This window comes from Oryctolagus cuniculus, chromosome 15, assembly GCF_051225735.1.
Source record: "Oryctolagus cuniculus isolate XC-2025 breed Fujian yellow rabbit chromosome 15, ASM5122573v1, whole genome shotgun sequence".
Classification (NCBI taxonomy): Eukaryota; Metazoa; Chordata; class Mammalia; order Lagomorpha; family Leporidae; genus Oryctolagus; species Oryctolagus cuniculus.
Window position 1 is genome coordinate 88,372,525 of NC_142881.1, and position 23,472 is coordinate 88,395,996.

The 23,472-nt window shown below is 52.2% G+C and overlaps 1 long non-coding RNA gene across 1 annotated transcript in view; it reads left to right on the plus strand.

Annotated features, from left to right (window-relative positions):
• The window catches only part of LOC149122165 (uncharacterized), a 70,521-nt gene extending 47,386 nt beyond the window's left edge, over positions 1 to 23,135 (plus strand). The window contains exon 3 of the long non-coding RNA XR_016221378.1: positions 22,948 to 23,135. This is a non-coding gene — a long non-coding RNA (uncharacterized LOC149122165). The remainder of the gene's footprint in view (positions 1 to 22,947) is intronic.
• Positions 23,136 to 23,472: the final 337 nt, after the last annotated feature.

A 23,472-nucleotide genomic window follows, 5' to 3' on the forward strand; every position in this document is an offset into this window, starting at 1 on the left:
AAGGTTTGCTCAGACCCCATGGGCTTCACAAGACTCCCTTGCTTTCTCACCCCCAGGGAGAGACCTGGGAAAGGATTGTTGATCTGAGAAAATGTGAGTGAGCAGCTGAGATGTGGGGAGCCAAGAGCCACCCAGAGGGGACTGGAGAGAAGTGAGGCCAGCAGGGAAGAGGCAGGGCCAGCAGGGGAGAGGAGGGGCCAGCAGGGGAGAGGAGGGGACAGCAGGGGAGAGGAGGGGACAGCAGGGGAGAGGTGGGGCCAGCAGGAAAGAGGCGGGGCCAGCAGGGGAGAGGAGGGGCCAGCAGGGGAGAGGAGGGGACAGCAGGGGAGAGGAGAGGCCAGCAGGAAAGAGGCGGGGCCAGCAGGGGAGAGGAGGGGACAGCAGGGGAGAGGAGGGGACAGCAGGGGAGAGGTGGGGCCAGCAGGGAGAGGAGGGGTCAGCAGAGGCAGAGGAGGGGCCAGCAGGGGAGAGGAGAGGCCAGCAGGGGAGAGGAGGGGCCAGCAGGGGAGAGGAGGGGTCAGCAGGAGAGAGGAGGGGCCAGCAGGGGGAGAGGTGGGGCCAGCAGGGGAGAGGAGAGGCCAGCAGGGGAGAGGAGGGGTCAGCAGGGGGAGAGGCGGGGCCAGCATGGGAGAGGAGGAGCCAGCATGGGAGAGGAGGGTTCAGCAGGGGGAGAGGATGGGCCAGCATGGGAGAGGAGGGGCCAGCATGGGAGAGGAGGGTTCAGCAGGGGGAGAGGAGGGGACAGTAGAGGAGAGGTGGGGACAGGAGAGGCCAGCAGGGGCAGAGGAGGGGCCAGCAGGGGGAGAGGCAGGGCCAGCAGGGGGAGAGGTGGGACCAGCAGAGGTGGAGGCAGGGTCAGTACGGGGAGAGGCAGGGCCAGCAGGGGAGAGAAGGGGTCAGCAGGGGGAAAGGAGGGGCCAGCAGGGGAGAGGCAGGGCCAGCAGGGGAGAGGAGAGGCCAGCAGGGGGAGAGGAGGGGCCAGCAGGGGAGAGGAGAGGCCAGCATGGGGAGAGGAGGGGCCAGCATGGGAGAGGAGGGGTCAGCAGGGGGAGAGGCGAGGCCAGCATGGGAGAGGAGGGGCCAGCATGGGAGAGGAGGGGCCAGCATGGGAGAGGAGGGTTCAGCAGGGGGAGAGGAGGGTTCAGCAGGGGGAGAGGAGGGGCCAGCATGGGAGAGGAGGGTTCAGCAGGGGGAGAGGAGGGTTCAGCAGGGGGAGAGGAGGGGCCAGCATGGGAGAGGAGGGGCCAGCATGGGAGAGGAGGGGCCAGCATGGGAGAGGAGAGGCCAGCAGGGGCAGAAGAGGGGCCAGCATGGGAGAGGAGGGGCCAGCAGGGGCAGAAGAGGGGCCAGCATGGGAGAGGAGGGGCCAGCATGGGAGAGGAGGGGTCAGCAGGGGGAGAGGCGGGTTCAGCAGGGGCAGAGGAGGGGCCAGCAGGGGGAGAGGCAGGGCCAGCAGGGGAGAGGTGGAACCAGCAGAGGTGGAGGCAGGGCCAGCAGGGGAGAGGAGGGGCCAGCAGGGGAGAGAAGGGGTCAGCAGGTGAGAGGAGAGGCCAGCAGGGGCAGAGGAGGGGCCAGCAGGGGGAGAGGCAGGGCCAGCAGGGGAGAGGTGGAACCAGCAGAGGTGGAGGCAGGGCCAGCAGGGGAGAGGAGGGGCCAGCAGGGGAGAGAAGGGGTCAGCAGGTGAGAGGAGAGGCCAGCAGGGGAGAGAAGGGGTCAGCAGGGGAAGAGGAGGGGCCAGCAGGGGAGAGGAGGGGCCAGCAGGGGAGAGGTGGAACCAGCAGAGGTGGAGGCAGGGCCAGCAGGGGAGAGGAGGGGTCAGCAGGAGAGAGAAGGGGCCAGCAGGGGAGAGGCGGGGCCAGCAGGGGAGAGAAGGGGTCAGCAGGGGAGAGAAGGGGTCAGCAGGTGAGAGGAGAGGCCAGCAGGGGAGAGAAGGGGTCAGCAGGGGGAGAGGCGGGGCCAGCAGGTACCAGCTCCTTCCTGCACTGTGCTTTTTGGGGTGGCCCAGAGCTGGGCAGTTGAGCCCTCAGCCGCTGCAGCAGGTGGCCACGCCCCACAGCTGTCCCAGGTCCCCCAGCACGTTCCTCCCTTGACACACGCTCCACAGGAGCAGCCGTGTGCTGGAGTGCCCAGCGACTCCTCCAGAGTGAGGGGCCGAGGAGACATTCCAGGGAGGGGTCTTCTGCACATTCCTGGAAACTGAACTTAAAGATGGCTGCTCTTCCATGCAAATCCATGCATACAGGGAGCTGTCAGAAAGTTCGTGCAAATGTGTGGCATTAAAAAAAAATGCATGGGTTTTGAAAAGATTTGGGGGTCAAAAAACACCTTTTGATTCTATTTTCTGTGAGCTTTTGGAAGTAGCCTCCTGATGCCGTGGGGTGTCCTTCATGAATTCGGAGCTCTCAGAGGGCATCCAGGGTGCCCAGGTGTTCGGAACACCACGGCCTCGTAGCCATTTGTCTGCCTTTTGCAATGCGATTATCTCACTCCTCATTCTCACCATCACTGCCTTGTGCATGTATGCAATGGGTGAGGCACTGGCCAGGATAATGATCCCTCAAAGATATACAGACCCTAACCCCTGGAACCAATAAATAGGTCACCTTACGTGGCAAAAGGCCCTTTGCAGATGTGAACACAGTAAGGGTCATGAGATGGCGTGATTATCCTGCAGTACCCGTGTTGAGACCTGAAACTCAGAGAATCTTACAGCCTGCTTACTGCCCTGGAGATGGAGGAAGGGGACAGCCACTGGACAGGCAGGCAAGGACATGGCTCCTCCCTGGAGCCCCCAGGAGGAAGGCAGCTTTGTGGACGGTGGGGGTCAGATGCCCAATCTGCAGAACCGGGGGTCACCCGTTATGGCTGCCACACACATGGACGCCAGGTGAGACGGAGGCAGGCATCGTTGCCTTCTTCACCCTGGACGCCTGTGCGCTCACTCTGGCCTCACCCATTATATACATCCACAGGCGGTGATGGTGAGAATGAGGAGCTAGATAATCGCATTGAAAAAGGCAGCAGACTCCGGCTGCTTCTGATTTACTTCCTGCTGCACCCCTCGACTCAGGGCACCCAGGGGTCTTGCAGGGAACTGGCCATTTGAGAAGACCTCCCTCCAATAAACGGGGTGCTTTCTTGCTTGTCTCACCCCTATAGGCAGTGACGACGTAATACGGGCTGAATTAAATTTGGTGACTTTTACCTCTGCCCTGTGCAGGCATGGCAGTCTCTGTCTATTTTGAAGGTGCAGAGCAGGGTGGGGTATAATTCCTGAACTGTACCCCCTAAGCAGCTGATTTATACAGTGTGGTCCAAGAGAGGTGCTGACTGATATTGAGGTCTCTCTGCTGCCCCTTGCAGCGCCGTTCCAGGTGCCTCTGACCTTGGGCTCACCAGTGAAGACTTCCGGCTTCTGCACCTTGGTTCCTGCTTCTCTGTTGTTGTGGGTTTCAGAAAAGCACGCAGAGCCCCTCAGAGTGGATTTCAAAGCACCAACAGCCTCGCCACTTGGATACACCAGGCTGTTTCCCTAGGACCCTGTTCTTTTGTAAGATTTCATTTATTTATTTGAGAGGTAGAGTTACAGACAGTGAGAAGGAGAGACAGAGAGAAAGGTCTTCTGTCCATTGGTTCACTCCCCAAATGGCTGCAACGGCTGGAGCTGCACCAATCCAAAGCCAGGAGCCAGAAGCTTCTTCCCGGTCTCCGATGTGGGTGCAGGGACCCTGCCCCTGCTTTCCCAGGCCATAGCAGAGAGCTGGATAGGAAGTGGAGCAGCCGGATTCGAACCTGTGCCCATATGGAATGCTGGTGCCACAGGTGGAGGACTAACCCACTGCGCCACAGCTCCGGACCCTAGGACCCTGATCTTAACAGAGCCAGAGAAACTTCAGGTATGCAGGTTTCCTGCGTGGTCTCTGCAGCCAGAACCGCCACATTTATCAAGTGGACGTAAATCAGTCTTCCATGGGACACGGGTCAGGGCAAGGTTTTGTATTATGAGAAGTGACCTGTGCTTGCTAATGGGATTCCTCCAGTGACTGCCGAAGACCTCGCTTGCTTCATAAAGCCAGCCAAATCTCCACAAGGGAGAATGCTAATTGTTTATTCTGCTGTGGCTTTTTCATACTGCTAGCCCCTTAATTTCTCCCAAATGCTGCAATTAAAATAATTTAGCACAGTGCTGACACAAAGCAGGTGCTCCAGACATGTTGGCTCGTAATGTAATTATTACTCTGAGGCTATTATTCTAATTAGCTTAATTAGAGAACTTTGAAAAACACCGATTAGGCCTAGAATGCTCTTAATCAGATTTATGCTGAGGAAATCCAAATTCCCTTCAGAATTGCCACAAGTCAGGAGCTGTATTTACGGAAGGCCATCGCTCCAAAACATCCGAATGGAAACTATCTAAGGACAAATGTCACATACAGTTGCACACCTCATGGGCGCCTTCTCATGTCCCACACTCACGCGACGTTCTAACATCATTTCAAACTGTGCACATTTCATGTCACTATCGGCTTCTTCCCTTCTAGACGGAGTCCTAAAAGAAACCAGCAGATGCTTCTTCAATCTTCTTTCACTTCACAACCCACTCAAATTGGATTCAGCCACCCTTGAACCACTAAAACTGGAGATTTCTGTGAAGACTGCATTATTTACTACCCGGACATGTTAAATTCATTATGCATGTCCATTTGTGAAATATCCTTTGTGTGTCTTCTCTCCGCGTGGGCGTCAACTCATCATTCCATTCTTTCCTTTGTCCAGTTCTTCTTTCAACCTACTTGGATCACTATTTTAGGATATTATTTATTTTCTTCCTTTATCATAAAAAGGAGAGAGAGGGAGGGAGGGAGGGAGGGAGGAAGGGAGGGAGGAAGGGAGGGAGGGAGAGAGAGAGAATGAGAGAAAGAGAGAGAGAGAGAGAAAGAGAGAGATCTTCAACCGCTGGTTCTCTCTACAAATGCCCACCATGACTGGGTTGGCTCAGGCTGAAGCCGGGAGCCCAGAACTCACTCCAGGTCTCCCACGTGGCATGGACAAAAGTAACGGGAGCCATCGCCTGCTCCTCTCAGAGAGTGCACCAGCAGGAAGCTGGAATTAGAAGCGAGGCCAGGGCTTGGGTCCAGCTGCTCTGAAATGAGATGTTGTTCTTGGGTTCTAGGTCGCATTCCCTCACTGGGCCTTGACCGCAGGCGGCATGCTGCCCTCCCAGGGGGAGCCAACGTGGCTCATGGTGGGCCAGTGCAGAAGCTCGAGGGCCTGGCTGCCTTGCTTACACTGGGGACCATCCTGAAGGGCTGTCTCACCTCTGGAGCACCTCACAGCTACAGCTGAGGCCTGAGCGGCAAGTGTGTGGAGGTTCCACCTCCGCCTCCCACATGCCCACTTTCTTTGCTGTTCCCATGGCGCACGTAGATCTCGTCTCAGAACCTGTTTCCTGGGAAACTCACACCTGCATCACCTGGGTTGGGGTAGCAGCAGGAGGCAAGGTGCCAGTTAGTGCAGCACTGATAGAAGAGATTACTACTTAGGAGCTGGGTGACTGTCTCTGAGCCACAGTGAGTCACTCTGCAAACACAGTGGTAGGTTCAGGGGAATTGTTCCCCAAGCCAAAGCTAAAGGTGGACACTAATATGCATGCTTTATTGAACTAAGGCAAGAAGATGGAATGGAGACTGACCCTCCAGAAAGGTTACTTATCACCACGGCTAGTTCTTCAACTCTAGAACCATAGCCCGGGCCCGCCAGCACTGGGGACCCAAGGCTTGGAAGGGTGTCTGGTAAGTGCAGGTAGGAACCTGGATGTGCCTGATTCTCCTGCAGCTGTTAGATTTGCAGACATGGTCCATGCCCCCTGTTAGAAGATGGGGCTGTGGGGCCGGCGCTGTGGCACAGTAGGTTCATCCTCCACCTACAGCACCAGCATCCCATATGGGTGCCGGTTCAAGACCCAGCTGCTCCACTTCCAATCCAGCTCTCTGCTGTGGCCTGGGAAGGCAGTGGAGGATGGCCCAAGTCCTTGGGCCCCTGCACCCATGTGAGAGACCCAGAAGAAGCTCCTGGCTCCTGGCTTTGGATTGGTGCATCTCTGGCTGTTGTGGCCAATTGGGGAATGGACCATCAGATGGAAGACCTCTCTCTCTCTCTGTCTCTCCTCTCTCTGTGTAACTCTGATTTTCAAATAAATTAAATAAATCTTTTTAAAAAATCAATGGGGCCATCTCTTTCTTCCAGTCTTGCGGGGTCTTCCACACAGTAGCTGCACTATCAGAAAATCCTGCTTCCCCACAGCGTCCCCTCCCGGACTTCAGACTAAAGACAAGTACCCTACCTCATCGCATCCCACCTGCAGAGTGCGGGGCTCAACCCTGGTGCATATGCCAAAGGGGACAGCAGTCCTGGCCGGTGAGCCTGGTGAGAGCTGGGGCCCAGAGACTCAATCCCGAACGCGTTGGACACAGGGGCCTGGAACCTGGGTAAGGGAGAGTTTGTTGAAACGCAAGCCCCGTTCTGTGGCACATGACTTCACACCCTGGCAGGGCCCCAAGGAGCAATGTTTACAAGCTGCTGGGCTAGCTGGTGGAAACTTGGAAAGAGCAGTGGACTCTGCTAAGTGAAGCATAGAAGCCAGGGCAGAGCATGCAGAGACGGCCCCAAAGGCTTGGAGAATGAGACGTGCTAGCGAGGGCGGGCGCTACGTAAAGCCGAGGAGCCCACCTGCTGGGCACGTACCAAGGAGGGTGCAGAGCATACCCCATCTCCCAAAGACACAGAGCTCTTCTGGTTCTGTCAGCCTGGAGCTCAGTGGTGTAGGGCTCCCCAGGCCAGCTGGACTGTAGGAGATGCTGTTAGGAAACTGTGCTCCCTTGCAGCAGTTTATATGAGAGAGGCCAGCTGGCCACTCATCCCATGACATCAGACACCGGCATGACAAGGACGATCAGAAGCATCAGTGTGACCCTGGGGCGGCAAGGGAGATGAGGGTTCATAGAAGACGGTCCCTCTAGGCACAAGGGAGGTCCACGGCAGGTAGAGAGTGTATAGCTTAAAGTGTGCCAGCAAGACTGAAAGCAGGAGCCTAAACACTGGGTTGGCTTCTGAACCAGGTCTCCCACGTGGGTGCAGAGGCCCAAGCACTTGGGCCATCTTTCACTGCTTTCCCAGGCCATTAGCAGGGAGCTGGATTGGAAGTGGAGCACCCGGGACTCAACCTGGCGCCCATAGGGGATGCTGGCCCTGCAGGCGGGGGCTTTACCTGCTACCCCACAGCACTGGCACCTGCATCACGTGTTAATGTCCACTCAAGAGCGCCAATAGCAGCAGAGAGCCCAAAGAACAAAGCAGTGAGAGTGGCCTGGCTGGCTGAGCTGAGACAGCCGTGACCCACGCCCCTGAGCATGTCAGGGTCTATCTGGATATGAGTCTGGTTTTCCTGCCAGCTTGGCCTCAGCCTTGGCCATCACCACTATCCCAGGGCTTGGATTGTCTTCTACTCCAACATGGAAACCTGTGTGGCATCCCACAGACAAGAGCCCACCACTGTGTCCCTTAGCAAAGCACAGCTCCTGGAAGGCACCTGCCCAGCTCACAGGGACATAACTTACAGAGAAAGTCTAACGGTCAGGTTGGGACACTTGTCAGCAATCAATGGGCACTTTATTGGACGATGCCCCAAACGCAGAATCCAATGGTTTGACACCAAGGGGTGAAATGCCTGGGGCCTTGCTTGCTGTGAGTCCCAGGGACCCTTAGAGGGATTTGTGCTCCCTGCTGCTGCAACACCAGGGGTGCTGGGCCTGGAGTTCCTGTTGTCCAAAGGAGCAATCTCCAACTTGCTTAGATAGGACCATCCACCCAGAAAACCTACGAGGCTCAACCGACAGACAGGCAGAATAAGACAGTCGAGCGAAGCATCCAGATGACATGAAGCAACAGCATCTACTAATAGCACCCTAACAGATGGGCAACGGGTTGGGAAATATCACATACACATGTCATTAACTCTCAATAACAAAACTAGCACCATAGCTGGAGATGCCCCGTCTCCGGGAGCAAATACATCATAAGTAAAACAAGACTCTCACTGAAACACAGTTAAGTAAATGAAAAGATAAGGCATTGCATTGGTAAGGAACCCAATACTGTACATATACAAATGCCTGTTTAAGGAACCTATAATTTCAATTCAGTACTCTAGGATATTCATTGTGATTTTCGTGAGATGTGAAATCCCAGTTCTGATATTTATAGACCCAAGATAGTTTTTGAAAGGGAGATAAGCCATCACTTTCCTTATCATGAAGGCAAATAATGTCAAACAGTGTGCAAGAATAGCCAAATATTTCACAGAAGAGAAAGCACAAGAATTGTCACATATTAAATATGTGGACAGTTAGTATATAATAACAAAAGTAGTTAAAATATCCCAAAGAAATGGAGTCATTAGGGGCTGGTAAAGCCATTGCCTGAAGCACCGGCGTTCCATATGGGCACTGCTCTGTGTTTCAGCTGCTCCACTTCCCATTCAGCTCCCTGCTAATGGCCTGGGAAAAGCAGCAGAGGATGGGCCAAGTCCTTGAGCCTTTGCTATCCACGTACGAGACCCAGATGAAACTCCTGGCTCCTGGCTTTGGCCTGGCTCAATCCTTGCTATTGCAGCCACCTGGAGAGTGAACCAGTGGATGGAAGATCTCTTTCTCTGTCTCTCTCCCTATATATAACTCTGACTTTCAAATAAATGAATAAAATCTTGAAAAAAAAAAGAAATCATATCAAAGAATGCCTGCTCCCCCATGTCCATTGCAGCCCTGTTCACAATAGGTAAGAAATGGCAGGGACCTGGGTGTCTATCAACAGAGGAGTGGATAAAAAAAGGGCACATATGCATGGTGGAGTATCATTCAGTCATGAAAAAGAACGGGATCCTGTTATTTGTGGCAAAATGGGTGGCACTAGAATACATGATGTAAAATGAAATAAGCCAGATGCAAAGAGACAGCTCTGGCATGTTCGCTCTCATGACTGGACCCAGGGCTTTGCTCCACAGCACACCTGGGTGGCTAGGCTTCATGGTAACACTTCTGTATTTTATGAAGAACTACAAGAGAGAAGCTGGTAGGCTCCAAATATAAGGGAAATGGAAGCGCTAATTATGCTGATTGGGTCAGCATATGCTGTAAACACATACCCTGTACCCCACCGTATGTACAATTCCTGGGGCTGGCCCTGTGGTGCGGTGGGTTAGACGCCCACTCGTGATGCCAGCGTCCCATATGAGCACCAGTGAGAATCCTGGCTACTCTTGCTGCTGCTCTAGCTCCCAGCTCACGCACCTGGGAAAGCAGCGGAAGATGGTCCAAGTGCTTGGGCCCCTGACACCCAGGCGGGAGACCAAGAGGGAGTTTCTGGCTCCTGGCTTTGGCCTGGCCCAGCCCCTGCACTGGTGGCCATTTGGGGATGAACTAGTAGATAGAAGATCTCTCTGCCTCTCCCTCTCTCACTCTGTGTTTCAAATAAATACATATATATTTTTTAAAAAATGTACAATTATGACATGTCAATTAAATAGGAAGAAAAAGAAACAAAAAGAAACAAAAGAAAGACATCAGCAGGGGGAAAAAATGGGCTTTCCAGTATCACTTTCAGCTACATATTGGGAAAAACGTTACATCTCTACTTCAAATACCTTTCATAAAAATAAGTTCCATATGAGTCACACAGTTAGACAACAACAATAAAAGAACTCAGCTAAGAAAATTTAGGAGGGAGAATGTTTATGATTTAGGACTAGAAAAAGCCAAAACTCAGAAATGCATTCTAAACTCATAAAGATTGACAAATATGATGACATCAAAATTTAAAACTCTATAAAATCAAACGCATCAGAAAAGCTTTAAAAACGTAGTAGACTTATTACCTCCAAAAGTTAAAAATATGTAATACGTAAATATTTATAGCATACGTGACGGATGGAGGATCACTCTTCCAAATACATAAAGGCCTCATTGCTTCAATCAGAGACAAACAACAAAGGGGAAAAACGGGCAAAATATTTGTGGAGACTGTGTTTACAGTCGCAAAAGCACAAGCAGCCAGTCGGCAGGGCAGGGTTTCTCCACGATAAACGAGTTCTCCTGTGGGAAAGCGCATTGTAAATCCCAGTGAGGTCGCCTTACCCCTTAAGAAGAGCACGCTTCTCTGCTTGATTAACTTGATGAGAACAGGGTGGTTGATTTGGTGGGACTGTGCGTTGATCTGGGCGCTTTGGCAGTGACTGTGGTAAATAAAACTGGACGTACATTTTGACTTAGAAATTCCACTTCTGGCTAGCTTTCCTAGAAAAATCATTACATAGGGGTCAGTGCTGTGGCGTAGCAGGTAAGGCTGCCGCCAGCATCCCATATGGGTACCGGTTCTAGTCCCGGCTGGTCCACTTCTGATCCAGCTCTCTGCTGTGGCCTGGGCAAGCAGTAGAAGATGGCCCAAGTCCTTGGGCCCCTGCACCCACGTGGAAGACCTGGAAGAAGCTCCTGGCTCCTGGCTTCGGATCAGCGCAGCTCCAGCCATTGCTGCCATCTGGGGAGTGAACCAGTGGATGGAAGACTTTATGAGTCTTCACGGTACACTGTGCGGTGAAAAGGATGCTACAGCACAAGCACAGGCCACATGTTGTGTTTCTACAGGCCACTGCTGTCCAGCAGAACCCTCTGCGGTGACAAAAAAAATGCCCTACCGTCTGGGCTGCGCAATGCAGGAGCTGCCGGCCACATGTGGCTGTGAGCGGCTGAGTGAAGCTTAGGAGCTGAGTTTCAAACTTTTTAATTTGAAGACATTTAATTTCAAATAGCCATCCATAGCAAGTGGCTCTCTAATCGGATAGCCCATGTAATGTAGTACACGTGTGTTATATTACATAATACACATACTTGGGCGCATGCATATAGTATAATTGATGTAACTCATATAATTGATGGCTGACGGTATTCAGGTGTTGAAATGCATCACATGAGCGTGTTCTTGTGTTACTTGTGTCATTGGAAAAGCAATGTTTAAAAAGCAAAATATGGGGCTGGCACTGTGGCATAGCAGGTAAAACCACCACCTGCAGTGCTGGCATCCCATATGGGCACCGGTTCAAGTCCCAGCTGCTCCACTTCTGTTCCAGTTCTCTGCTGTGGCCTGGGAAAGCAGTAGAAGATGGCCCAAGTGTTTGGGCCCCTGCACCCATGTGGGAGACCTGGAAGAAGCTCCTGGCTCCTGGTTTCGAATCAGTGCAGCTCCAGCTGTTGCTGCCAATTGGAGAGTGAACCAGCGAAATGGAAGGCCTCTCTCTCTCTCTCTGCCTCTCCCTCTCCCTCTCCGTCTCTCTTTTTATTTTTAAAGAATTATTTTATTTATTTGAAAGAGTTACAGAAGAGAGGTAGAGCAAGAGAGAGAGAGAGAGGCCTTCCATTTCGCTGGTTCACTCCCCAAATGACTGCAATGGCCGGAGCTGCGCTGATCCAGAGCCAAGAGCCAGGGGCTTCTTCTGGGTCTCCCACATGGGTGCAGGGGCCCAAGCACTTGGGCCATCTTCTACTGCTTTCCCAGAGCTGAATCGGAAGAGGAGCAGCCAGGACTCGGGACTCGAACCAGCTTCCACATGGCAGAAGCCCAACCTACTATGCCACAGTGCCAGTGTGGGATTTTTTTTAAAGACTACCTTTTAAGAAGTTGGTGGAAAAAGTGGAATTAAAAAGTAAATGCAGGGCCGGCGCCGCGGCTCACTAGGCTAATCCTCTGCCTTGCAGCGCCAGCACACTGGGTTCTAGTCCCGGACGGGGCACCGGATTCTGTCCTGGTTGCCCCTCTTCCAGGCCAGCTCTCTGCTGTGGCCAGGGAGTGCAGCGGAGGATGGCCCAAGTGCTTGGGCTCTGCACCCCTTGGGAGACCAGGAGAAGCACCTGGCTCCTGCCATCGGATCAGCGCTGTATGCCGGCCACAGCATGCCGGCCGCGGCGGCCTTTGGAGAGTGAACCAATGGCAAAGGAAGACCTTTCTCTTTGTCTGTCTCTCTCACTGTCCACTCTGCCTGTCAAAAAAAAAAAAAAAAAAAAGTAAATGCAGGCCAGCGCCACGGCTCACTAGGCTAATCCTCCGCCTTGCGGTGCCAGCACCCCGGGTTCTAGTCCCGGTCGGGGTGCTGGATTCTGTCCCGGTTGCCCCTCTTCCAGGCCAGCTCTCTGCTGTGGCCAGGGAATGCAGTGGAGGATGGCCCAAGTGCTTGGGCCCTGCACCCCATGGGAGACCAGGAGAAGCACCTGGCTCCTGCCATCGGATCAGCGCGGTGCATGAACCAACGGCAAAGGAAGACCTTTCTCTCTCTCTCTGTCTCTCTCTCTCAGTGTCCACTCTGCCTTTCAAAAAATTAAAAAAAAAAGAGTAAATGCACCTCTTTAAACTCATGGTTAGTAGAATCACACTTCTTTACCCTGGAAACATGAACATGGAGCCAACTGGTCAACCTCTGTCTGGGAGTTCCACGTCCCAAGAGAGGGCTGGTGCTGCCGTCGGAGTAGACGCTCCATTCCAGGTGGGCAAAGGCCTCTGAGGACATTGTGCTGTGTTCACCAGATGAAAGGACAGAGGTATGGGCTGCAGACAGGAGGGCAAGAAGACGCAGAGCCCGCCTGTGTGAATGGGTGCCGGGCCTGGGAGGAAGGCGCTTGCCATGCGCCCCATCACCGCCTCCTGTCCTGGAAGCCTGGGCTCTTGGTCCGTGTTCCGGTCCTGCTGGTGGAGGTGTGCATCGCCGTGTGCGGCCCTGGGCTGCAGGTCTGTAAACTAGCCGCATCCCTTTGCAGGATTCTTCTAATCAAGAGACGGCACCCCCCATGCCAGCGTATGGATCTGCCCACCGTGGAGGTGGAAGAAGCATCCAATTAGGGCCGAGGGGCAGGGTCCCCTTGAGCTCCTGTTGCCCCATGCAGAGTCAGGCAGTTTTGGCTTTAGCCCTGGGAAACGCTGCAGTCCCCACTGAGGACTGCACAGAGAAAAGGGAGACCTGCCCTGGATGGCTCCACGTGGGGACAGACGCCTGTGTGTGTGTGTGTGTCCCTGCCTCCCTGCAGTTCGCATAAAGAGCAGACTTAATGGGCACAAACTCATGGATTACAGCGTCCTGAATGGATCATCTCCCTTGAGAACAGGAGGGAAATGACAAGCTGAGTATCTTACTGCAGATTGTTGCTACAAGGTGCGGCGTGCACCTCGCTGGCTGCCACTCTGTGCGTGGGCAGATAATGAGGACAATGCTCTGAGTGTGGTTCACGGTGGTGAGCGCAAGGGTGCAGGTGTACTGCCAGCCTCAGTTTCAGCGCTGTGACTTCTCACTCAGCATTCAGCCAGCCCGGTATGCCCTGTGCTGGCTTGATGCACAGATAGAGAGAGAGAGCCTGCAGACTGTGCAAACCCAGGCCAAGAGTGGGAGAAGCCTGGGAAGGTTCTTAGCCGGGACAGGATCCAATGCGGCCCTGACAAGTCCGACAGGTAGGGGGAGGGAGCAGGGCCCAGCACACCTCCAGGAGTCTGTTGGGGGTGTGGCATGAGGAGCGCAAAGCCCAGAGGTACAGACACATAGGAAAGCAGGCAGGGTGGGGGACTGTCATCTGGTTTTGCTGCCTGGGTAGTTTATAATGTACTGGTTCATGGCCCAGCAGCTTGGAAGCACAAGGTGGAGAGGTGAGAATCTGGTGAGTCTTCGTGCTGTGCCGCCCCCTGGGGAAAGGGCGCAGGGGGTGGAAGAGAGTGAGAGAAGGGGAACAAAGGCACCCTGCTGTAAGGACCTACTCCTCCTGAGTGGCTCTCGCTAGGACACAGAAGGGCAAAGCCAGAGGAAACAGGATGGGTTTGTAGCAGAGAAAGAAGCCACCTTGAGTCCTGTTACAGCCAGTAATTGCTACAGAGTGGAGCCCTCACAATCCACACTCCTCTCAAAGTCCTCATCCTGTAACACAGCCACGTTGGGGGTCAAGTTCCAGCCTGCCAACTTTGGAGGACATGTTCACGTCACAGCCACTTGGGAGTGGAGGAGACTGTCCAGACAGAAAAACGTGACAGGTGCATGGAACCAGGTTCCATGAGTGTGTGCTGTGTGCACAGTGAGTGTGAGCTGAGTGTGTGCTGTGTGCATAGTGAGCTGAGTGTGTACTGTGTGCACTGTGTGAGCTGAGTGTGTGCTGTGTGCACAGTGAGCTGAGTGCTGTGTGCACTGTGAGTGTGATCTGAGTGTGTGCTGTGTGCACAGTGAGCTGAGTGTGTGCTGTGTGCACTGTGTGAGCTGAGTGTGTGCTGTGTGCACAGTGAGCTGTGTGCTGTGTGCACTGTGAGTGTGATCTGAGTGTGTGCTGTGTGCACAGTGAGCTGAGTGTGTGCTGTGTGCACTGTGTGAGCTGAGTGTGTGCTGTGTGCACAGTGATCTGAGTGTGTGCTGTGTGCTGTGTGCACTGTGAGCTGTGTGCTGTGTGCACTGTGAGTGTGATCTGAGTGTGTGTTGTGTGCACAGTGAGCTGAGTGTGTGCTGTGTGCACTGTGAGTGTGAGCTGAGTGTGTGCTGTGTGCACTGAGAGTGTGAGCTGAGTGTGTGCTGTGTGCACTGTGAGCTGAGTGTGTGCTGTGTGCACTGTGAGTGTGAGCTGAGTGTGTGCTGTGTGCACAGTGAGCTGAGTGTGTACTGTGTGCACTGTGTGAGCTGAGTGTGTGCTGTGTGCACAGTGAGCTGTGTGCTGTGTGCACTGTGAGCTGTGTGCTGTGTGCACTGTGAGTGTGAGCTGAGTGTGTGCTGTGTGCACTGTGAGCTGAGTGTGTGCTGTGTGCACTGTGAGTGTGAGCTGAGTGTGTGCTGTGTGCATAGTGAGCTGAGTGTGTGCTGTGTGCACTGTGAGTGTGAGCTGAGTGTGTGCTGTGTGCACAGTGAGCTGAGTGTGTGCACAGGGAGCTGTGACCTGACTGTGTGTTGTACTCAGCCGCCCCATCTCCCCTGCCTGTGGTGTTCCAGGAAGTGCTGACAGCGAAGCACCCGGGGCCTGGGTTTCACAAGCTTCCAGATTGGCACTGTTGATCAGGGTGAAGGCTTTACTCAATGGTGTCTTCTGCTTTCCTGCCACTGGCAGAGAGGCAGCTGAAGGCCCAGGGCATCGGCTAGGACCCTCCAGGTCACTGGAATGCTGAGTTCCTTTTCTGAAGCAAAGTGGTAAGAGCAGAGACTCAGCGCAAGTAAGGCTGTGGTGCAGCTCCAGGCCCCTAGGGCTCAGGGCAGCTGCAGGCAGAGGGTAGGTCTCCAACAGCGTTTTGGGATACAGGAGGTTTGCACAGGCAGTGGAGGAATGGGGAGGGGAGAGTGAGATTGTTGGGATATGGGTCTCATTGACAAGCATGCTGGGCACCAGAGAGAGCAGAGCAAATGGATCTGGGGGCACAGGACATTGGCTGTGCACATACACATGTAGTCCAAACCGTACATTCTGATTAGCACACAGAAGAGTCTGGGACTGGTTCATATGGGTGTTGCTGTCTCAGGAGCTCCCAACAGGCCACAGCAGCAGGGATCTGTGGTTGGAGGCTAGGGTTAGGGGCAAAGTCACAGCGCCATGGCCTGACCTGGGATGGAGGCAAGTAGCTCTTGGCATGGAGGAGGCAGGCATTGGAAGAGCACCTTGAACCTCAGCCAAATAACTTTCAAGACAGGACTTGGGGCAGGCCTTGTGGCATAGCAGGTTTAGTCACAGGCTGCATCACTGGCATCCTATAGGGGTGCCGGTTTAAGTCCCGGCTGCTCCACTTCTGATCCAGCTCCCTGCTAATGGGCTTGGAAAAATAGCAGAAGATAGCTCAAGTCCTTGGGCCCCTGCACCTATGTGGGAGACCCAGAAGAAGCTCCTGGCTCCTGGCTTCAGATCGGTGCATCTTGGACCATTGCGGCCAGTTGGGGAGTGAACAAGCAGATGTAAGACCTCTCTCTCCCTCTCTCCCTCTCTTGCTCTCTCTGGCCCTTCCTCTCAATCTCTTAAGGAGAGGTATTGCTGAACTATTAAAAGAGTCTCTGTAGGCACCATCAAGGAATCCAGATGTGCATTGCTGAGCCAGCCAAGGGCTGTCCGTGGCCCCTAATGAAACTCTTGGACACTGCGGGAATCTTCACCACCACTTCCCGTCTGCTAGCTGCACGGCTACTTGGCAGAGCCTTGAAAGCAAAGCATGCTGGGATGTGCACAGGGACTTCAAATGGCTCTCAGGACAAAAATAGAATTAAAAGTAAGTTTATTTTGATGCAAAAAAAATTGGAAATCTAGTCCCACATGATTGGTTCATAATGTGCATTTCCATGAACTATTTGAAGACCCACCACCACCACTTAGCCATAGGAAAGCTGGAATTTGAGTACAAAAGTGAGTTTCTGTGTCCACTCTTTTTGGTGAGATACCGTGTGGGATGCCTTAAAATATAGACACACACACACACACTTGCACATTCACAGAAGCGGCAGATGGTCCAAGCCCTGGGGCCCCTGCACCCGCGTGGGAGACCCACAAGGAGCTCCTGGCTCCTGGCTTCGGATCGGCTCAGCTCCAGCCATTGTGGCCAACTGGGGAGTGAACCAGCAGATGGAAGACCTCTCTCTGTGTCTCTCCCTCTCTCTGTCTGTAACTCTACCTCTCAGATAAATCAATCAATCTTTGAAAAAAGAACAGAATGGGTAAGAAGAGGAAAACTAAGGAAAATAGTAAGGATTTTGTTTGATGTTCTGGAAGGGAAAAACTTCAGGTCCAACTGTGCTTTTACCAGCTGTCTGCTCTCAACAGGAGATGACGCAGGGGTGCTCTTGGCGTATGTGGCAATGTTGGTGACTCTGGCAAATAGGCACACGGCACCCCTCACACGTGCTCTTCGGCGTCTGCAAAGGTGAAAGGGAATTCAGAGAAAGCCTGCCCTAACTCAGTTGAGAAGCTGCCTCAATCCACGGGTTGACCTGTAGGTAAATTTTTAACGCTATCTCCCAGGACCGAGGCAGAGCAGTTGAGCCAGGCCAGCTGCAGCAAAGACCTCGGAATACTGCTTGCCAGCTGCTGTAATTCAATACGAAAGTAAGGAAATCACATGTGAACCAAACACCCTGGGAATGTCTGCCTCTCGACTACAAACAAGCCCGTGAGAACGCCTCGCCGCGTCTCCCACCAGGTCCCCGCATAAGGCGGTCCATGTGCACTGCCGTGGTCTCGACCTCTGTGTACCCACAAGCTCTCAAGAGAAGCTCTTGAAAAGCCTGCCTCTGACCCTTGGCTTGCAATGTGCCCAGCAGCTCAGATGGCTCCACAAAAATACAAAGCACTTAGCACTTTTCCATTCTCCAAACAAGCACTTTGCTAACTGGAGAGTGTGTGGGGGCTCAGTCTGCTTCCAATTATCCTGGGAAGCTGCAACTGGAACTATGCTCACCCCTTGTTCTGAAGAGAGTGAGGAAGTGGGGGAGAGAGAGAGGGAAGGAAGGAGGGAAAGAGGGAGAAAGAAAGGGGCAGAGAGAGAGAGAGAGAGAGAGAGGACCAAGAAGCAAGAAGAGAGTGGGTCTCCGTGTATGATGCCGTTGGTATCTTTACCAGTGTGGCCTGCGATATAATGGGGACAAGGGAAAATTTTTTTCTTCCATCTCATGTCCATGTTCATGCCCATCCCTATCTTGATCTCTAGATCATCTGTATCTATTTCCACAAGAGGACTTCAAAAGGCTCATGCAACTGGGGCTGGCGCTGTGGGTAGAGGGTAAAACCTGCAGTGCCAGCATTCCATATGGGCGCTGGTTTGAGTCCTGGCTGCTCCACTTCCAATCCAGCTCTCTGCTATGGCCTGGGAAAGCAGTAGAAAATGGCCAAAGTCCTTGGGGCTGTATACCTGTGTTGGAGAGCCAGAAGAAGCTTCTGGGTCCTGGCTTCGGATCGGCACAGCCCCGGCCATTGTGGCCATCTGGGGAGTGAACCAATGGACGGAAGCTCTTTCTCTCTGTCTCTCTCTCTGCCTCTCCTTCTCTCTGTGTATAACTCTTTCAAATAAATAAATAATTCCTTTAAAACAAGGCTCATGCAAAATGAGTCAAAAGATAAGTTCATTTTGATGCAAATTTATTCAGAACTTGTGCATATGAGAGATATTCAAAACTTCTATGAGAATGTGTGTTAAGAATAAACTATGCATAGGTTTCAACATTCTTTCACCAAAAATTTATCTTTTAAGTGTAATGGGTCAGGATTATGTTCCATTTTTAAACATTTTTTGAAGTACTTTTGCCTATCTATAGCTCTACTGCTACACCTGTTATCTATACTGCCTACATAACACATATCTACACACACACACACACATACAACTATATACACCTGTATGGAGATATATGTGTCTGCATATATATCTGTTCTGTAAATGCGTGTGTATGCTCCATCACATAAATAGATGTATATGCACATATTTATCCAACCATGCATCTGTACATGTAACATACATGCAGGTGTGTGTATATACTTGAACTACATGTAAGGATAAGTCTCATGAAGACAAGGAAAGCAGGATGGGATTAGGATCTGAGGTCGACGGGAGGTTGCTTGTTTTAAAGAAGTGGTCAGGGGATGCCCTTCAGCTTGGAGCGGACTTGCTGCTTCCCCAGGAGGGCTGTGGCCGCCCCAGCCCCTCGGTGCTGCACATGTGGGAGGCACCATTCTCTTGGGCAGGCTCTCAGGTAATGCACCTGGCCTTGCTGAGTTGGCTCCATTCCCCTTCTTCTCAGCCTTCCCTGCTGCCCCATGTTGCAGATTGCATATTTTGTGAACTTTTAAGCCACTTCATGGAGGTGCAGTAAGAACACGGGAAAATGCCATGTGGGGTTTTCACAGCCTGCACACACACGTGGAAACAGTATACAGCCAACAACGCCCAGGAGTCCCTATCACCTTCCAAGAGTGACTGATCTCTTAGACCAGTGGCAGTCTGTGTAACTTGTAAAGCATGCACTCTGTTCTGTGTGACTTCTGTCACTCAGAAAGGAGGATGGTCTTTGGGAGCTGTGTCTGTGTCCTTTCGTGCAGTCCCAGGTCACTGGCTGTGTGGTGCTCTGTTGAGGGAAACATACGTATTAAGTTATTCCATTACTAATGGGCATTTGGATGGCTTCCAGCTTTGGGGTATTGTAGGTAAGTCTGCTGTGGCTGTTTCAGAATATGAAGTTTGGGGCGCATATGCATACATTTTGTTGATCCTGCACCTCGCAGTAGAATCATTTAGTTGTATACAGCAGGTGGGGGTGGGATGGGTTAGATCTAACCAGCAGGTTAGATGTTGCCCAAGTGGCTTTCCAATGCTGTTGGCTTAAAAACTAATACTTATTTTTTATGATATCAAAAATAATGCATAGTAACTGTTGGGAATTTGTAAAGCAGAGTTAAGCAAAACAAAGTACAACTGTGTATCTGTATTTTTTAAAGATTTATTTATTTGAAAGGCAGAGTTACAGAGAGACAGAAAGAAAAAGATACAAAGAGAGGTCTTCCATCTGCTGGTCCACTCCCCAAATGGCCTCAATGGCTGGAACTGGGCCAATCCAGAGCTAGGAGCCAGAAGCCTCTTCTGGGTCTCCTACATGGGTGCAGGGGCCCAAGGACTTGGGTCGTCTTCTACTGCTTTCCCAGGCCACAGCAGAGAGCTGGATTGGAAGCGGAGAAGCCAGGACTCGAACTGGTGCCCATATGGGATGCTGGCACTGCAGGCTGTAGCTTTACCAGCTATGCCACAGCGCCAGTCTGATGCATCAATATTTTTAGAATTACAGAATCAGAACCCTGCTGGATGTGTCTTCCTCTTTTCATTTTACGTTGTAGCATTTCAACAGTGTCATGTGTCTTTTTTTTTTTTAAAAAAAAGTAAAAGTTTCAGTAACAGCCCTTGGATGTGTCGAAAGAAATTTGGTCATTCCCATTGTCTCCTTTTATGACTGAGCATTACGACACCCATATTATGTGTGCTGCTGATTCTTTCCTCGGGGTACATTCTGAAAAAAAGGCAGAGTTTCTGACTCAAAAGGCATTCGTACACTCACAGCTCTCGCTGTATCCTGCCTAATTTCCCTCTAAAAATTAAAAACACATGTAACTTCCAGCTTTATAGAATTTGGTTGATTCATTGCACTGACGGTATAAGGATTGAATGCTCTACTAATTAGCATGGCCATGATAGCGATTAAGTATTTGTTCGAGTTAATGGGCCACTAGCATGGGTGGTAAAGCCCACTTCGTATCTATCGCTCCTCTTCCAGAGGATCCAGCTGTTTGCTACTGACCTGGGAGTGAGTCACGCATTCACATGGTTCGCTGGATGAGCTCTTTGTCCTTTTACCCGTGTCTTGCAGTTACTAACGTCCTGTAGAAGCCTACTCGTGCCCTCCTAGCTGGAAAAGCTGGAGAGACCCGATGTGGCTGCCTTGAAAGGGAAGTGCACCTGGGATGGAGCTGCAGCGTTGGCTCCCTCCCGTGCTTCCGAAGTCCTTAGAAACAAGCAAGCCAGGGGCTGCCGTTAGGGCACAGCAGGTTAAGCTGCTGCCTGCCACACCAGCATCCCAGATTGGAGTGCTGGCTCCAATCCTGGCTGGTCCACTTTTGATCCAGCTCCCTGCTACTGTGCCCGGGAAAGCAGCCGAAAATGGTCCAAGTGCGTGGGCCCCTGTATCCATGTGGGAGACCCAGATGGAGTGCCAGGCTCCTGGATTTGACCTGGCCCAGCCCTGGCTGTTGCCTCCATCTGAAGGATGAACCAGCAGATGGTATAATTCTGTCTCTCTCTTTCTGTAACTCTGCCTTTCAAATCATCTAGGTGATATCCAGGGAACCTGCTCATCAGCATCCTCGTTGTCCATATGGGGAAACTGAGGCATGGAGGTCACACAAATTTTGCTAAGGGTCAGGCACTGTCAGCTGGTATTAACTCAGGTTTCCTTCAGTCTGTCATCTCCCCCACCAGGCAGGTTCCAGACACAGAACACACCCTCTGCGTCCTGCGACTATGGGGGTTCTGGGCATCAGCCCTGGAGCCACACTCACTCACTCTGCATGATCTGGGGGTAGGGGGTTCTCCTTGGCTTCTGGGCATGGTACCAGCAGCAGCTCATAGAAAATTCAGGAGGACCAGACCCCTGGACACCCGCTCTGTGCCTCTTATAAGACTCACGGTGCTGGGAGCCCAGGCACACGTCCCAGCCTCACTGTTGCAGGCTGGTTGGGAGCTGCGAGCAGTTCCACCTGTGCCTTGTAGTGCTGGGATTGTTGATGTCGGTATTGCTGTCTCTGGAGTAACTGGCACTTGACTTGTGGTATCTGGAGAGGTGCTTCCCCCTCGGGGTTAAAAGGGAACTCTGCTGTGGCTGTGCCTCCCAGGGTCTGACCTCACTGCACACACGCTCCTTTGCCCCTCTGCTACATCTCCCTGCCTCTGGCTCCAGAGCCCCTTCCCCTCCTTTGCTGCTCAGACTCCTGAGTCGAGGTAGACAGTCTAAATGAGCTCCTGGAGCCCGTCCCAAGCAAGCCTTGTGGGAAAGCCAGAGGGTGGCCCGTGCCAAATGGGGCCTGCGTGCAACCTGGCGGGGATCCAGAGATCTAAAAGATGTCGGAATTCCTGGGGGCGCATCCTCCAAACGAATACTTCCCAAAGCGAGACGGGCCCCTAACGGGTGACATTTCATTAAAGCTCCGTCTCTTGGCAACATTCTCTATACATTGACGAAAATCTGGACTCTATCTCTCATCATAAAATGAGACTTGCAAAGAATTTCCAAGTGGCATGAGAAATCGAAGGCGAGGGTTTGTGCATGGTTCGGAGCCACCCTTCACGGTCAGGCTGTTTATGAGCGTGGGCTGGATGCAACCCCGTGCCCAGATGGGAGTCATCTGCCCTCCAGGTGTGAGTTAGGGGCTGTCGGCTCCCTCACAGGGACATCTTGCAGGAATTTCTGCAGCACCATATGCACATCATCCCTAACTAAGCTCGTATCGAACACTTCATATATTAACACCTTGCGGACTGTGCAAATAAGCGCATTAAGCTTCTATTGTGAGCACACTTACACACGTTCCACGGTTAGGAGGCTTAATGGACGGCTCACATTAGTTTTACAGGTTCTGCATCAAGCAAGTTAAACATCTAAGTAAACCAGGGAACACTGGCTAGTGTCTCCGCTCAAGGAAGTCGGCCGCTAATTGTATTTCCATTTATACGTCAGGTAAAGCCGAGGGTTTCTTTTCTTAACACATCTCTTGCTTTCAGAGTCTGTATCTATTTCTCCAATAATTTCAGAGCTATTTTGGGAACTGTTTGCACGTCGGGTCTTCTGTTTAAATCAAGGGAACAAAGTTAAGCCAATCCTTCCAAATGGAAAATAGCATTCATCAGAGAGAAAATCTGATTTAAGCCAACTGCTGCTGGAATTGAGTGATTCAGACGAAAATCTCACTTGTGTTCACTGCTCTTCCCCACGGTGAAAGTGGCCCGACCGTGCTGTTAAGATCGTAGCAATGGGGGCGGGGAGTACAGCTGAAAATCAACCAAAGGCACAGATCTTCCCTCCATCTCTCTGCAGAGTCGGCATCCAACCGCACCACAATCGCTGTGGCTCACCGTGACCTAGCCATGTGGCTAGCCCAGTGCCTCCTGGAACACTTGGAATGAGAACGTTGTGCCCTGGTCTGCCCGTGGCACCTGCTAACAGCAGCATCGTGAAGACGCAACTCATTAACACGGGGGTGCTGAGGTTCCTGAATTGGTCACAATGTTGGCGTGTGTTTGGGGTCAGCGAGGGATCAGATAAAGAATCAAAAATCATGTCCAGTACAGAGTTCACAGCTGACCTTGTCTCTCTGTTTTCTGCTTTAGGTCTTGATGCTATGAATGCGCTGGTACAGGGAAGATCTAGGGAAGTGTCAGAGGATGGCATTTGCTCACTTCGGAATGAACATGGCCTGGGGAAGGCAGGGATGCACAGGAAAATCCTGGCTGCAGATCAGCTCAGCTCTGGCTGCTGTGGCCAATTGCGGAGTGAACCAGCAGATGGAAGACCTCTCTCTCTCTCTGTAATTCTTTCAAATAAATAAAATAAATCTTTTATAAAAGGTATATCAATAGTCAATATAAGCTTAAACTAGGTCTCATGTTCTGTGCATGTTCTTTGGCATCCAAGCTATGGATGCCAAAGAAAATTTTCAAAGGAAATACAAAGTGTTACTCTCGTGAACACACAAATGATAACAACAACAACAGCAACCTCCCCATAACACAGAAGTACAAGGTGAGGCAGCAAGTGCCAGTGCAGAAGCCACTTCAAGTTATCCAGAAGACCCAGCTAAGGTCATTGCTGAGGCTGGCTGCATTGTGGGGATCCCTAGAATAGAGATCCTCGTC